General features: G+C 39.6%; 1 protein-coding gene across 10 annotated transcripts in view; it reads left to right on the forward strand.

The window, feature by feature from the left end:
* SOX5 (SRY-box transcription factor 5) overlaps positions 1-14,159 on the forward strand; it is a 650,695-nt gene that overhangs the window by 14,664 nt on the left and 621,872 nt on the right. The gene's annotated exons all lie outside the window — the stretch shown is intronic.

The following is a 14,159-nucleotide window of genomic DNA, read 5'->3' on the forward strand; positions in this document are numbered from 1 at the left end:
CACCTCTGCATGGCCATAGGCAAATCTTTAGGCCAAACGGAAAGCTCCTTATTCCTGTTAGCAAGCTGTAGCTCCTGCAAACTGTGCTGTTGATATGAGGATGTTTGTGGGAATGGTTGCCTACGTGTGGGCGCAAGGGTTTACGCTCTGGCCATCAGTACAGTTGTCAGACCGGCCTGCTAAATGACACCTATCCCACAGGGCTTCCTCTTTGGTGTGTAGTCGCTGTTTGGTGTGTGGCTTTTTCAGGTGAGGTGCTATAAAGGTTAAAATATATTAGGAGAACCTCAGTCGGCCTTGCTAGCACGTGCAGTTACTGGAATGTTTCCCCTCTGTGTCCACGCAGGTGTGCGGTATGTGGGGATTTGCATGGGAGGACATGTGAGGATCTGAGGTCCGATTTGTCTTCCAGGTTACAGCAAGGTTCTCACTTTTCTCAGGCTTAACAAGTAGTGACCATAGTTTAGTAAAATATTTATTTCAGTTTAGGGAAAACTTACTGACATGCAGTTGCTTTTGCATTTAAGATCACAGTTTGTAGCCCTTTGAAGTCTGCATGTTTGAAGGAAAAAGAAGTGCTTAGGATAAACTGATCTTGAATTAAATTGTGTAGGCAGATAACAGATTGAATTTGCGGTATGGCTCGTTTTGCTAAGGAAGTAAGTCAAGCAATGAGTAATGCTGGGCTGACTTCTATCACAACAGGAGGTGTTGTAGCTTTAGTACTTTAGGTAGTGTGGTTCGCTGAATCTGAATTCTGGGCCGATTCTTCTAACTTCAGGGATGATAGTTCTGAAGAAAAAAGTTCATTTTTGATTTGTACAACTATGATTCACAATAGTAAAGCTAGGATAAAATCAGGCAGGTTTCTAGCCTCAGTACTTTCATTCGCAGTGATTTAGAACTTGCAAACTACTAAAGGTTTTGGTATTATTTTTCTTTTTTAAACTTTGTGTGCTTTTTTTTTGTTTGTTTGTTTGTTTTTTTTCACTAATATGTGACCAAGTGGAGACTTAACAATACAAGAGAATTTTAGGGGGCTAAGAGACAGAACATGTTGTGGGAAGTTCCCAGATATAATCCTGATTTTTTTTTTTGATATCTGCCTTTAGTAATTCCACAGTTGTCCTTGTATCCAGCCCATTTTAAATCTTAGCCTAGCACAAGAGGGTTGCAGCATATGCATGCTGTGCTGATCCTTTTTGTTTAACTGGCAATGCTTTTACACTCAAACTAGCTATCAGAATATGATGGGTCAACAGGATCGTTCTCTTTATCATGGAGCACACCTGAAATATCTGCTTAGGCAACGCTTGTGATTTCTCAGCAAATACTCAGCCCAGTGGGGAGCTGCAGGACTCACCTCCATCTCCCAAGGGTTAACAGTAACCTATAATAATAATCGTGTGGCACAAAAATGCTTCTTTTTATGCATTACCTATTTCCAGAGGCCTAATTTAGGTTTGTATCAAAATGGATATCACAAACGGTTGAGCTTCCCGCTGAGAAGGAAAGTGCTACCGAGAGACTTCGTTCTCTGTTATTCTCCTGGTGTCCGGGAGGGGTGAGGGGGCAAAGAAACAATTGCTGATATCTCTAGCAGTAAGTATAAATAGTAGCAGGATGGGTCGCAAAGGTAAAACAGTTTGATAGTATTGTTCCTGTGAAAGCCTGACCCTTGTTCTTTTTAGAATATATCTCTGTGTGTGTGTCTTCATATAGGAGGCAAATTTACACATCAACAAGAAAAAAAAAAAAAAAAAAAGGTTGTATTTTGTAACTGCACAAAAATGTCACCTGTCATTAAAAGAAAAGAATATTGTTATGGAGTAAGACGAGGTTGTGTATTCATGCTTCAGCACGCAGACAGCTACATTCAAAGATCGGCATGCATGTGTCCCTGCTCTCTCTGTGTACATTTCATGCCAGATTCTACTGCAGATCCAATTGAACTGTTTTCATCAGTTGCTTTCCTCAAGAATTTGTTTGTTGAATATTTTCACATACCAAAAGTTATGTTTGGATTTTTTTTTTCTTTGCTGTAAGAAGTAGAAACAAGGAAAACAAAAGCTAGATTTAAAGAAGATTTTTTTTTTTTTAAATCAGAAATGCTTACTGAACACCAGGTAGTTTCTGCCTCCCTTAGTATTGATTTTCCATTGGAAAGGCATGTGGGAGGAGAAGGAAGATTTTAACAAAACCTAAAAAATGCTTGTGTTTCAGAATTTCCTGGCAGTTGCTTTTTTTTTTTTGTTTTTTTTTTGTACAAAATTTTGTTACATCAAACTTTTGTTACATCCTCCTGCCAGTGTAGATGCTCCTGGGTTAGAGGAGGTCTTACCTTGCAGCCTGGCTCCAGCCCAGCCCACCCATGTCTGTCCCCTTCTCCTCTCCCTGACGTCCTGCTTTGGCAGGAGGGCAGTTCCCAGCAGGGAAGCCACCATCTTCGGTCAATTTCTGGAAGGAAGGAGTTCCCAGTGCTCTGCTTTGTTTTAGTCTGACAGATTCAGGTGCTAAAGTTTTGGAGCTGGTTTGCCAGCTAGTGGGTACAGGCAGAACGCTTCACCTGCCTGGTGGGCTTTATCCAGTTGGTTTCAGTACTGTATGTGCAGGGGCTGTATTGGCTTTGGCCCGCAGGTGCCTGGCTGAGCAAAGAAGTGGTCCTTAAGAAAACCAGTGCTCGCCACCCCAAGTGTAGCGGATTGAGTGCATGGCGGAGAGCGTGGAGGGTGCAAGCTGCAGCCCCGGTCTGCTGCTGAAGTGCTTTGGCGTGCTGGGCAAGTCTCTTGACCCCTTCTTCCTCAGTTTTCATGTGTTTAAGGATGTACAGACTTTCCATCGCACATGGGTGTTGCAAGAATTAATTAATTGCCATTTGTACAGTTTCGAAGACTTATAACCCTAAATAAACAAGAACTTAATCAGTTATTTTTCTTCATATTTGTACCACAGGAAAAATCTACTAATTTATTTCCAAGCGCATGACACACAAAAACTATCTTCACACTTCTAAGTGGAGCTGGGGCTCGATGCCAACACTTTTTTTTTTCCTAGTGAATATGGTATACTTGTACGCTCAGAATGGTACAACCTTACATTTTCAATCAGGATGTGGAAATTTTTTCGTACTGCATTTTTATACTTACAAGCTATAAATACCAGGCGCTTCTCTTGGGTCACATTCTTTGGTCCTCACAATTGCACCCATTGCCAATGTCCTCTAGCATGTGCATTTCTGTGGCATTGCTGTGACTAGTAAACTGTATGTGTGTTTTTCCCCCCATGTGTTCTGCAGTTTCCTTATACGTTAATTATTGCACTTTAAGCATCTGGGGATTAGGAGAGTAGAATGGGGACAAAATATAACTGGGATGCTTGTCACCTCTTATCCCCTTTCCTCGGTGTGCAAAGAAGCCCCGTATATTGATTTGGGAAAGTGGCGTAAAATTGTGTCCCACACCTGATGCAAGAGTCTGGAAACATCACACAGAGCACTAGTTTAGTGTGGGGCATGTAGGTGTAATAGGGTGAAAGGAGTCAGAGATCATGACCGTCTCTGAATTTCCTGTCATAAGGGAGTTAAATCAGAGCTAAGGGTTTTTCTTTTTAATTTCCTTTGTTTAAAGTGTTTTTTGTTGTTGTTGTTTTTTTTTTTTTTTTTTTTTTTATTGAAGTGGGGGAGGGAGAGCAATATGCCACTGACATGCTTTGGGATCTGAGGCTCCTGTGGACCTCATAGGATGTCAATGGACTCATTAAGATTTAGCCAAGTTTTATGCATTATTCATAATATACATTCACAGCATGCACCCTAAAGACTGTCTCCTGTGAATGCTTAGTCAGAATCATTTGCATTCTGTATTATGGATCCATAATATAGAATACATTTAGCTACATTTTGTGTATTATCCTTTACACATATTTGCAGCCTTTACTCTTCTGGAATATGCAGAAAATGTGTTTAAACAATAGCATGCAGTTGTGTTTTGTCACTCCATAAAAACTAATGCATAATAAGAACCCTAATGAAAATTAATTATTGCATATCAGCAATGGGCAGTTTTTTTCCTCTCTTTAGCTTCAGTGACATTTTAAATGTACTTTTCTAACATATTTAAGAGGTGTTTTAAATTCTGGGCTGATACTTTTTTTTTTTTTTTTGTTGTTTTGAATACATACAAATACCATTTTTGATGTAGAAGGTTGGCAGGTGATGAAACACCAAATTGAAGCTGAGGTGCTTAATAGTAAGTGTCATTTGCTGTGAGTTTACTCTAATCCTACAAACATTATTTCTGCTGTACATGACAAGACAAAAGAGTCAACAAAACACCACATCAGAAAATTAATTCTCTTCCTGTCATCTGTATTGTTGGAGCTCTTCTCTTTTCTTCGGCTGCTGTTACATCATGGTTATTGGTCTGGTCTCAGCTTTACCGCAGATGCACTGAGTAGCCCAGATATGTTCCTTAGCATATATCTGCCTTAGTTTCCCCATCTATTGCACAGAAATAATAGAAATTGTACTCCTTAAAGTCCCCTGTAGTAACTGTCTACTTAGATTTATTCTCTCAGTGCCCTGTCACTGCTGATAGAGGTTGTTCCTTTGGGAGATACTGTTCTTGCAGGAACACTGGATTTCTTATAGGTCCAAAGAGTGAAGTCAGGGAGAAGTAGGAATTATAATGTAAGCCTTTGATCCCTTTTCTTTTTCATGGAAGTGCTACAGTTCTGCAGATGACAAAAAATAATAATAAATTAAAAGTAGATGGTGATGTCTTTGTCTTAGGATCCTGGCCTGCAATGGCAAAAGTAGTTTCTCAACCCTAAATACAGAGTAACGAAGGACATCAAGTGACTTTTTGTGTAAATTCTTTTATCCAAATGTTGTAATGCTTGATAAAAAGCCAATGCTTATCAAAATAATTAAAACAAGCAGTCGCGCTGTCATGTAAGATTGAAATGGTTTTTCATCATAGGCTAAACACAGGTGAGCATTTTGGCAAAGTACAGTCAGGAAGTTGGTATGAAACGATTTCAAAATCTTAAGGACTATTTATATTTACTTTTTTCCAGTAGTTCTTCCTGTTTACCTTTAGGCAGCATTCGTGCATACATTCCCTGAAGAAACAATAGAGAGTTTGCTGGGAACATGTTATCTTTCAGTCCAAAAGTGGCTGTCGAGCTCTTGGTGAAATAACATCTTAAGTATACACATTTCATTGCCTTTTTGTTCAAAAGAGATGACCGGTTTTGGATCAGAAGTTTTCACAATTGAATTGAGAATTTTAAATTTGTTTATAAATGTATGTGTTTTGCAGCATGCCATTGCTGTTACTTGTTCGTTTTGCTTACATAGCAATTGACAGTTCAAGATGTTTAAGTCTGAAGCATAGAAGCGAAACATTTCTTGTTTTCTCTTATACAAGATCACAGAATCACAGAATTTTCTAGGTTGGAAGAGACCTCAAGATCATCGAGTCCAACCTCTGACCTAACGCTAACAGTCCCCACTAAACCATTTCCCTAAGCTCTACATCTTTTAAAGACCTCCAGGGATGGTGACTCCACCACTTCCCTGGGCAGCCTGTTCCAGTGCCTCACAACCCTTTCAGTGAAGAAGTTCTTCCTAACATCTAACCTAAAACTCCCCTGGCTCAACTTAAGCCCATTCCCCCTGTGGTAGATGTGGTAGAGTGGAATCCTACTCGGGGTATGGCGATACAAAGTGAGAGTAGTCATTGCAGAGGCAGCAGCAGCTGTACTGCTTTGAGAGCAAACACTGATGGAACCACCGTAAGGTAGTTTTCTGTCCAGTAGGGCAAAGCCTTTCCATCTTAGTTGCTGTTGCATGCATGGGGCAGGGACAGGAAAGAAAGACAGCAGTTAGGAAATTGAGATTCAGTTTTCCCTTAGCCTAGTGCTGAAGTTTTTTGTTACCTCCCTTGAATTCTGAGCTCTTCTTCCATGTTTTCTCCTGTTCCATCTCCTCCCCAGCTCCTGCTGCTGCCCTGGCACTTGTCTGCTGCACCCTTTCCTTCTTGCTGCACCCGGAAAGCTCCAGCATAAAACCCAAACTAATGCATGCAATAAATAAATAAATAAATAAATAAAGATTATTACTTTGGTTTCTGGTGCATACTTACAACACTTACGTTGTCGGTCCATCTCATTAGCTGGACATCAAAGTCTGAGACCAGCGACAACATTTTTTCCTATTGCAAATCAAGGAAACAGGAACATAAGTAACGCTTGAAAAAATACCCCTTTCAGATTGGCAAATATGCTATATATAAGCTGAACTGGCATTTTTTTTTTATTGTTCTCATGAATACCATCTGCATATCAGCAAATATAAGTTCATTGCCATTTCTGATGCTGTGAAAGCTGCTTCTGGAGAGTGAGTAGAACATGCCTTTTAGTCCATCTCAGTTCAGGCTACAACTCTGTGTGTATGACACCACAGTCTCCAGAGCATTCTGTGATTCTGCTCCTTGTACTTTTCTCCTGAGCAATCTAAATTCATACTGTAAAATGTGCAGTAGTGCAATGAGTATGTTTTTGTTAGTGTTATTAGGCTTATGATGTGGAAAATAAAGAACTTGCTACCTACTGTTTTGCAAAATTTCTAGGAAACTCCTAGCAGTTTTATTTAATATTTGCAATAGGTAGTTTTATCTTTCTAAATGATTTTAAACAGTCTTTCTTCAATGAACAGCTGTTTAAATAGGAACTAGGGTACATAAGAAATGAGCACTGTACATTAGCTGGACTCACAAGGGATGGTAAGATGAGCAGAATTTTCTTTTCCTCTACTAATCTCTGTGCCTTCATGATAGTACCTTGCCTAACAGAGTACCTCTATACCAGGTTGTAACTCAAGAATCCTCAAGTACTGTATTACCATTATTAATAATTATACTATACAAGTAGTGATTTGAATGGATAGATTTTAAGGGTGTTTTAGTGTGTTACCTACCATATTGTTATTCCATTGTACAGATGGAAAGGTTGTGTTTTTACCTCTGACTCGGCTCTTCAGTAGGAAAGACAGACTTTCCAGTTAGCTGACATTGTTCTGTGCTTTGTTCTCTTGGCATTGTCTGTCCTTTGTCCAAAATCATCTGCATAGTATTTCTGTCCATCCCTAGTGTTAAAAAATCTACTCTCAGAACACTCACACATCATAGGGTTTTAAAAATAGTAAAATCTGATTTCTCTTTTATTAGCCCTGGTTTTCTGTTCAGGATCTATAACTTTGCAACAATAAGATTCAGTGCTTTAGAAAAGAAGCTGAGATATTCATATGATCACAAGAGTTCAGGCTTTAAGGAAAACACCAGGGATTCCAAGACAATAGAAAAAGTTCATGGGTATTTGCAACCCTGGAGCTTCCTGGAATACATGATTAAAAGGAGCCATGAAGACTCTTAGGTTTTGTGCTCCTCCCACACACAAAAGATATTTCACCTTGTGGTGCTTCATGGGATGCATAATATCCAAAGAAAAAAAGGTGAGACTGTGTCTCTTACATCCATGGTCCCCGTATAGTAGAGTTGGGAGCATGGGAATGCTGAGAACATTGTATTGCATTTTAGGGAAGATGGCATTATCAGATTTTTCTTTCTACTTAGGTAGAATTATCAAAAGAATATTTTTTTTTTTTTCCCAAAATTTTGTTGAAGAGGAGATTTGCACAAATTTCTGTACTGAGCATTGCTTAGCAGCTTTGACTGGTTCTGAAGACCCGTGTCTTTGAAAAGTGCACTGTTCATCACTGGTCATTGCTTCATTTTTTGTATGGTCAGGAGGTCAAAGAGCAGAGACCTTTCTCTTTTTTGCTGTCTCCTTCCTTACAACAGCTTCAGAAATCAGCCATGGCCATAATCAGCCAGGACTGTTTACCTCCCAGTGTGGACAAGGCATCATCTTCTATGTTCTGAGTTTCCGTAACATTTTCTGATGTTTGTGGTGTGCATATACAAGTTTCTCCTAGGAATAATACCACCAAATGGCTGTTTTGTTTTCTGGTGATTGCTGGTGAAGCTTGAATTCATGCTGGAACTTGTTGCCAGGCTGTTCCTTTACCTATGTTGCTTCTCATCCTCAGACCAATTAACAAGACATACAGTAGCCTGCCTTGCTATTTGTTCCTGATTTTAAAACCCCGAACTCGCTTTGCACTGTTTCCTCACTTTTGCTAGTTTTACAACAGTGGTGCTGCTCTGTTCTTAGTGCTGCATCTTAATGTTCAAACTGTTTTTGTAGCAACAGAGGAAAAAGCAAAGATGGGAGAACAGAGCTAAATTCATTCATGTCAGTGTTATTTTAATGCTAAATCTTGATAATAAATATTCATATTATATTATCGTTGATTAAAATGTTCAAGAAGAGGAGTTGTAGTCCTCTTTTGAAAATCATCCCTCTTTATTGAAAAGGGGCTTGAGAGCCCTGTTGAAAAGGGTAAAAGCTGAGGAGCCTGGTAGGTATGGCCATTTTAAATGTGTGCCATGCGTGCTGAGGGTGACTTGGTTCACACAGAATATTTGCAGTCAAGTCAAAAATAGAACTCATAACTTGCATGCTTGCACTTCCTCAGCCCAGTCCCTTCAGAAACAAATCTCCACATTACTTAAAAAGAACAGAGCTGAAACATGACTGCTGGAGTTTTCATCGACTGCCAGTTGTTGATGTAGAAGTGAGAGTCAGGAGGAAGGCGAGGAGCAAAAATTAGGACAGCATATTGGGAGGCTTACGCAGAGGTTATGAATGCTATACCTGCCCTGCAGTGTAGTATTTTTGTCTTCATGGCTATCTGTCCAACATCGCCATTACGTACTGAACTACTAGAAATATTTTCAAACTAGTGCTGGTGTGGCAATGATGTATTCCTGTAGTTCACCAGAACTAGGGATTATACGGAGTAAATAAACTGCAGACAATTGCAGTCTTGGTTGCAGCTGGCTTGTTTCCTAAATATTAATACTAATACTACACTAGAAAAGTAAAACAATTTAAAAGAACTGGTTGGAAAATCTGTACAGGTGTAAAAGTTAAGCATATGGCAGAGCAGAGATTGCCAATGAAAATGACAGATGATTAACATTCATTAAAACTTTCAATTAACACCTTGAAAAATTCCATAAAATAATAATGCATATAAATAACGTGTGATGTCTCCAAACACTCTTTTACCTGTTTTCAAGGAAAGGGAAGAGAGAGAGAAGAAGCAAAATCTATTGTAAAAGTACTTATTACAATGATTTCTTAGCCCTTAGTTGTTTTTTTTTTTTGGATGTCAATGGTCTAGTGCTAAATAAAATGACTTTATTTGAGCTGTCAGTATGAGGAAAAAAAAAGGCCTGGATGACAGTTAGTTCTTTGTGTTCCCAAAGATGAGCAAAAATTCCATCTTTTCTCCCAAGCAACAACCACAGGACAAGACGAAATGGCCTCCAGTTGCACCAGGGGAGTTTTAGGTTGGATTTTAGGAAAAAAATCTTCACTGAAAGAGTTGTGAAGCACTGGAACAGGCTGCCCAGGGAAGTGGCTGAGTCCCCATACCTGGGTTTAAAAGGTGCTTAGGGACACGGTTTAGTGGTAGACTTGGCAGTGCTAGGTTAATGGTTGGACTTGGTGATCTTTGAGGTCTTTTCCAACCTAAATGATTCTGTGAGAGAACCTGTGAGGAACTGCAGTGCAGTGTGAAAGAGGCTCTGATCATTTGACTAACTACAGAGATTAGTACATGACAGAAGGTGCAGTTCTGTCTTATAACAATTATTATCATCCACATTACTCCTAGCTTCAGCAAGATCTTTCCACACTATGACTCTGGGTCTGAGCCTTTTCTTGTTGGTGCATACACATGAACTAAGGATTTGTCTCAGCGAAGTAAACTTTGTGCAAGTAAATTGAAAAGTCAACATTAAGAGCTGGCTTAGAAGTCAGTTCTTAATGTCAGCTGTTAATTACTCCAAAAAAAAAAAAAAAAAAAAAAAAAAAGGTTTCCAAAATTAGGTCTGCCCAGGCTTCTTCGTCCAGAATTAATTCTGAAGGGAAAGAAATGCCTTGGTCTTGTAAAAGGAAGCATGAGGTTTAAGTGGATTCATGTGTATATGACCAATGTATTTTCTGAACCTTGGGATTTGAGTTCTTTATTTCAAGAAGAGTCCATTGATACTGGCACTTGCATTCTTTGTTCTGTTTTTGCTAAGTCATTGTGTGTCTTGCTGAGCATTTCTGTTGTCCTGGCTAGGCCCAACTGCAGCTGAGCTCTGTGGATCCGGGGGTCCACACCTCAGACATGATGTGCTCAGCTCCATTCCCAGCTGAAATTCTTTCATTTGTTCCTTAGCCATCTTCATGTCTCCTTTATAACTGGATCCAGTCAAGGCATGTGTGGTGATTTAAAATGTTAAACCACTTTTTCTTCCTTCTTAAAAGGCTGCTTCATGGGGTTAGAATGTATGCCTATGTGTTGTTTCATTTTCATCCTGCCGTCATGTTAGAGCTGCCATTTGAGGTAGTTGAGGACTCGGGCAGAACACTGAGATGGCTAGTTAAAAATATTACCAAATTCCTTCATTAGTAAAGCTATATGTCTTTGGGGTTGTGGGAGAGCTGGAGGGATAAATAAGACCGCTGTCAGTTAAAATGTTCAGTATCCACTTGGGCTGTTATTTCATATGTATGGTTAAGAGTTATTTTGTTCTGTTTTGCGCTAGGTTGTCACGGTGCTCCTCTTACCACCAGGTGTAATTATTGACTAGACCTTGCCAAATCAACACCGCAGCTCCATCTGCAGCTGGCTGTGCTTGAAGTCCTGCATGGGCTGCGCCAGGTAGACAACCCTGCCCCTCACAGCAGCATTTAAGGGCTGACATAGCTCTGCTAACACTTTCTGCATTGAACCAGCCACAACTGTATTGCAAAGCTCTGGGCCTGTATTTTGTCTTGGTCCCTGGGACCGTTCTGCGTCACATTTGTAATTATTTCTGTGGGCTTTCAATTCGAAATGATGGAAATACTGAGCAGATAGCACGGCAGGCTTGAGGGGTGGGGTGATTTTTCCATAACATAGCACTGAGTTTGTGTGTTTCGCATTCTGGGTTTTGGTTTGTGTGTGTTTGAGGATGAGTGGTCTGCCAGAAAGACTGAATGAGCCAAATTTGGCATTACACGTAGACATACTCTTTCTCGTGCATGCATACACATCTCCTGCCAGACAGTTTCTCCTTGGAGGGGACCTTGCAGTTTTTTCCAGAAGAAAGCCAAGGAGAAAACCAGGTTTTGTGCAGTGGGGACGATCAGGGCATCTCAGTGCAAGAGTAAAATAGGAAGTGAACTAAGTAAACCATGTACACACATGCATCCTTACAGCTGAAGGCTAAATGAAAAAAGGTGAGTTGGAGATGTAGCATAAGTTTGAGCATACCTGCTCAGATTTGGGGACTTTATCTCTCTGTGTGGTCTTGGGGACCCCTTCCCTGAAATAACATGAAGATAATGGGGTACAGTTAAATAAAACTGTAATTAGGAGCAGCAGGAGGGAAAAAAAAAAATCTATTGTTTTGCTGTCTTTTTGCATTTGACCGCTCTTGGACTGTTGTTTTCAAAAGTGATCAGCAATGGCATCTCTTGGCTTCCAGGAAGGCAATGGGAATTTTACAGCTGACGTCAATGGGAGCAGAATGAGACCGATGTTAAGTGCTTTTTTTTAAATCCTGTCCCTAGTGCACAGGCAGTTTCATTGTTTTCCCTGATATTTTTGTGGGTCTTGCACAGATCAAGGAAGAGAAAATAGCACGTCAGAAAGATAAGTTGAGGTTGTGAAACCACAATAACTGCCAGAAGGACTTTGGGGGCAGCTGTGGGTCTTGGGACTGCTCTCAATTAATGTTACAGATTTGACTTGATTTTAGTATGATGCTATTACTTTGAGCATCTTTCCTTCCCAGAGGAAATAATCAGTAAAGTCTACCCTTATCTGACACAAGAAAATCCAGCACAGTCCCACTGATGAGCTCCTGATTTGCTGTAAATGGAATTTTTCCCTTTGGATTCATTTGTGTTGTCCTCCCGAAGCCTGACACCTCTCAAAAGTTCATGCATTTGGCGTGGGATGTAGAATGCATTTTCCCCTAAAGCATTTTAGTAGGCTGATCCACAGTGAAGCCTTTGCACTGTGATGTCTGGTCTCCCTTGATCTGTATGTATGACACTGATTAGCAAAATTGCCAATATGTACGTGTGTGGAAGGGCTATTTAAACCTAAGACTTAACTTGTCCTAGCACTCTAGGCTAATCTCTTTCACTCAGCTAAGGTCAAGGTTGGAAGATGATTCCAAAGAGCAAAGTAAGGGAAAACAGTTTTGAGAATTGGTATACAAAATATGAGTCTGGAAATGCTGAATTTTAATCTCTCCCTTCCTCTCTTGCCATCCCTTGTATTTTCCTATTTCAGGCTATTCGTTAAATATGTATTGAAAGACATAGTAATTGTTTAACAGTAGGAGTGCTGATTTTAAAAGTATTTTGAATTAAGGAACGAGTGATGTATTTAAATTTGGAGAATTCATAGCCAGGTGACTGAGGCGGTCAGAAGTTAGCTCTGCAGAGTTCATCCACCTGATGGTATGTGTACTCACATGCTGCAGTAGAGTGGTGTTCTCGTGGCACATGGGGAAAAAAATGTGGTTTGTGGGACAAAACGCTGATTAGAGTGATCAGCCTTTGCCCCATCTCCAGGGGATTGCTTTTTAGGTCAATCAGGAGAAATCTGTGTGGAATGTAATGGCATTTGTTGAGCAATCAAAAATTTACCCTTGAGCCTACAAACTGCTCTTGTGGTATTTAGTGCACACACACAAAAGAAAGATAACCTATGTTGCTTTTTTGCCCTCTCTTTAAGGAAGTAATAATAAATATTCAGCGTTGGCAGGAATCTGTCGTGTTGTAGTTATGTTGTTGATTTTAACTGGGTGGTTCAAAAATTAATGTGAGGGATAGCCTTCATACAGATAAACTAGAGGATGCAGTAATGCTAGTGTTCAGAAGTCATGTCCCATCATATAGAATACAGTATCTTTTGAAATTATGGATGTGGTGTTACGTATGGGAAAAAGCTGAGCCTTGCACTAAGAGCATTGATTTCATTTATGTATGTTGTGTGTATTTCTTTGGTTTATAGTCTTTTAACAATACTAGCTGAAACAAGCTCACTCTTTGCCTTAGTTTCTTCTATTGGAAAGAAATAATAAGGTTTATGCATGTAGGTTTTCACATTTATATCTACTCTAAAATCCTTATCTACTCTGAAATCTGTACATGAAAAGAGCAGTGAAATGATGATTAAATACAGCAGATTTATAAAAGTGGACTCTTTAAGATACCATTTAAGTCTGTAAGATGAGATAGCTTCCTGCTCATTTCATCATGTATATGAGCTCCTGGTATAAGAAGAGCAGCAGAAGTTTGGCTGCCGTATGGCAAAGGTGGTAGTCATGTCAAACATTTGCATTCCCTCAGGTGCGTGCTTCTGTCTATCTGTGGTCCATTTTGGGTTTTGTTTTGTGTTTCAAAGTGAAATATACATTCCTTAAAGCCCCAGCTGTGCAGATAGTTTTGCAACAAAGACCTTTATGGCTGCTCTTGAAACAGCATGGAAGTCAATGAGGCTTTGCATGCAGCGGTCTACACATATGTCTGGCAGGACTTTGGCCTAAGTTCTCTGGCTCATGATCTGAGAAGAAAGAGTTCGTCCTTCAAATGGGAAGAGGCTATTTTTTTCTGCTGTTGTATATATGAAGCCTGAGATTGCATTTTTTTGAAAATAATTTTGGTATTTCTTTTGTTTGGAGCATACCATGTCATAGCATCATCCGAGTTTAGCACAGCATTTGCTTTCAATGTTGGAAAGCCAAAGCTCTCATAAAGATTTTAAATTGTCTGATAATATTTAATCAGTTCATAGACTGTGCGTGCTTGAATAGTAAGCACTTCTGAAGAGCTTGCACCTTTAAAAAAAAAGTGAAGTACACTGATAATATTGCAGAGTGTAGAGAGGTTTAAAATTATTGGAGCACTTAATTTTTTCTATAATTGCTTCAATTTGAAGGGAACTAGGCAAAATACCAAGCTGCAAATGAGTTGCATTA

Source organism: Aythya ferina, assembly GCF_964211825.1.
Source record: "Aythya ferina genome assembly, chromosome: 1".
NCBI classification, from domain to species: domain Eukaryota; kingdom Metazoa; phylum Chordata; class Aves; order Anseriformes; family Anatidae; genus Aythya; species Aythya ferina.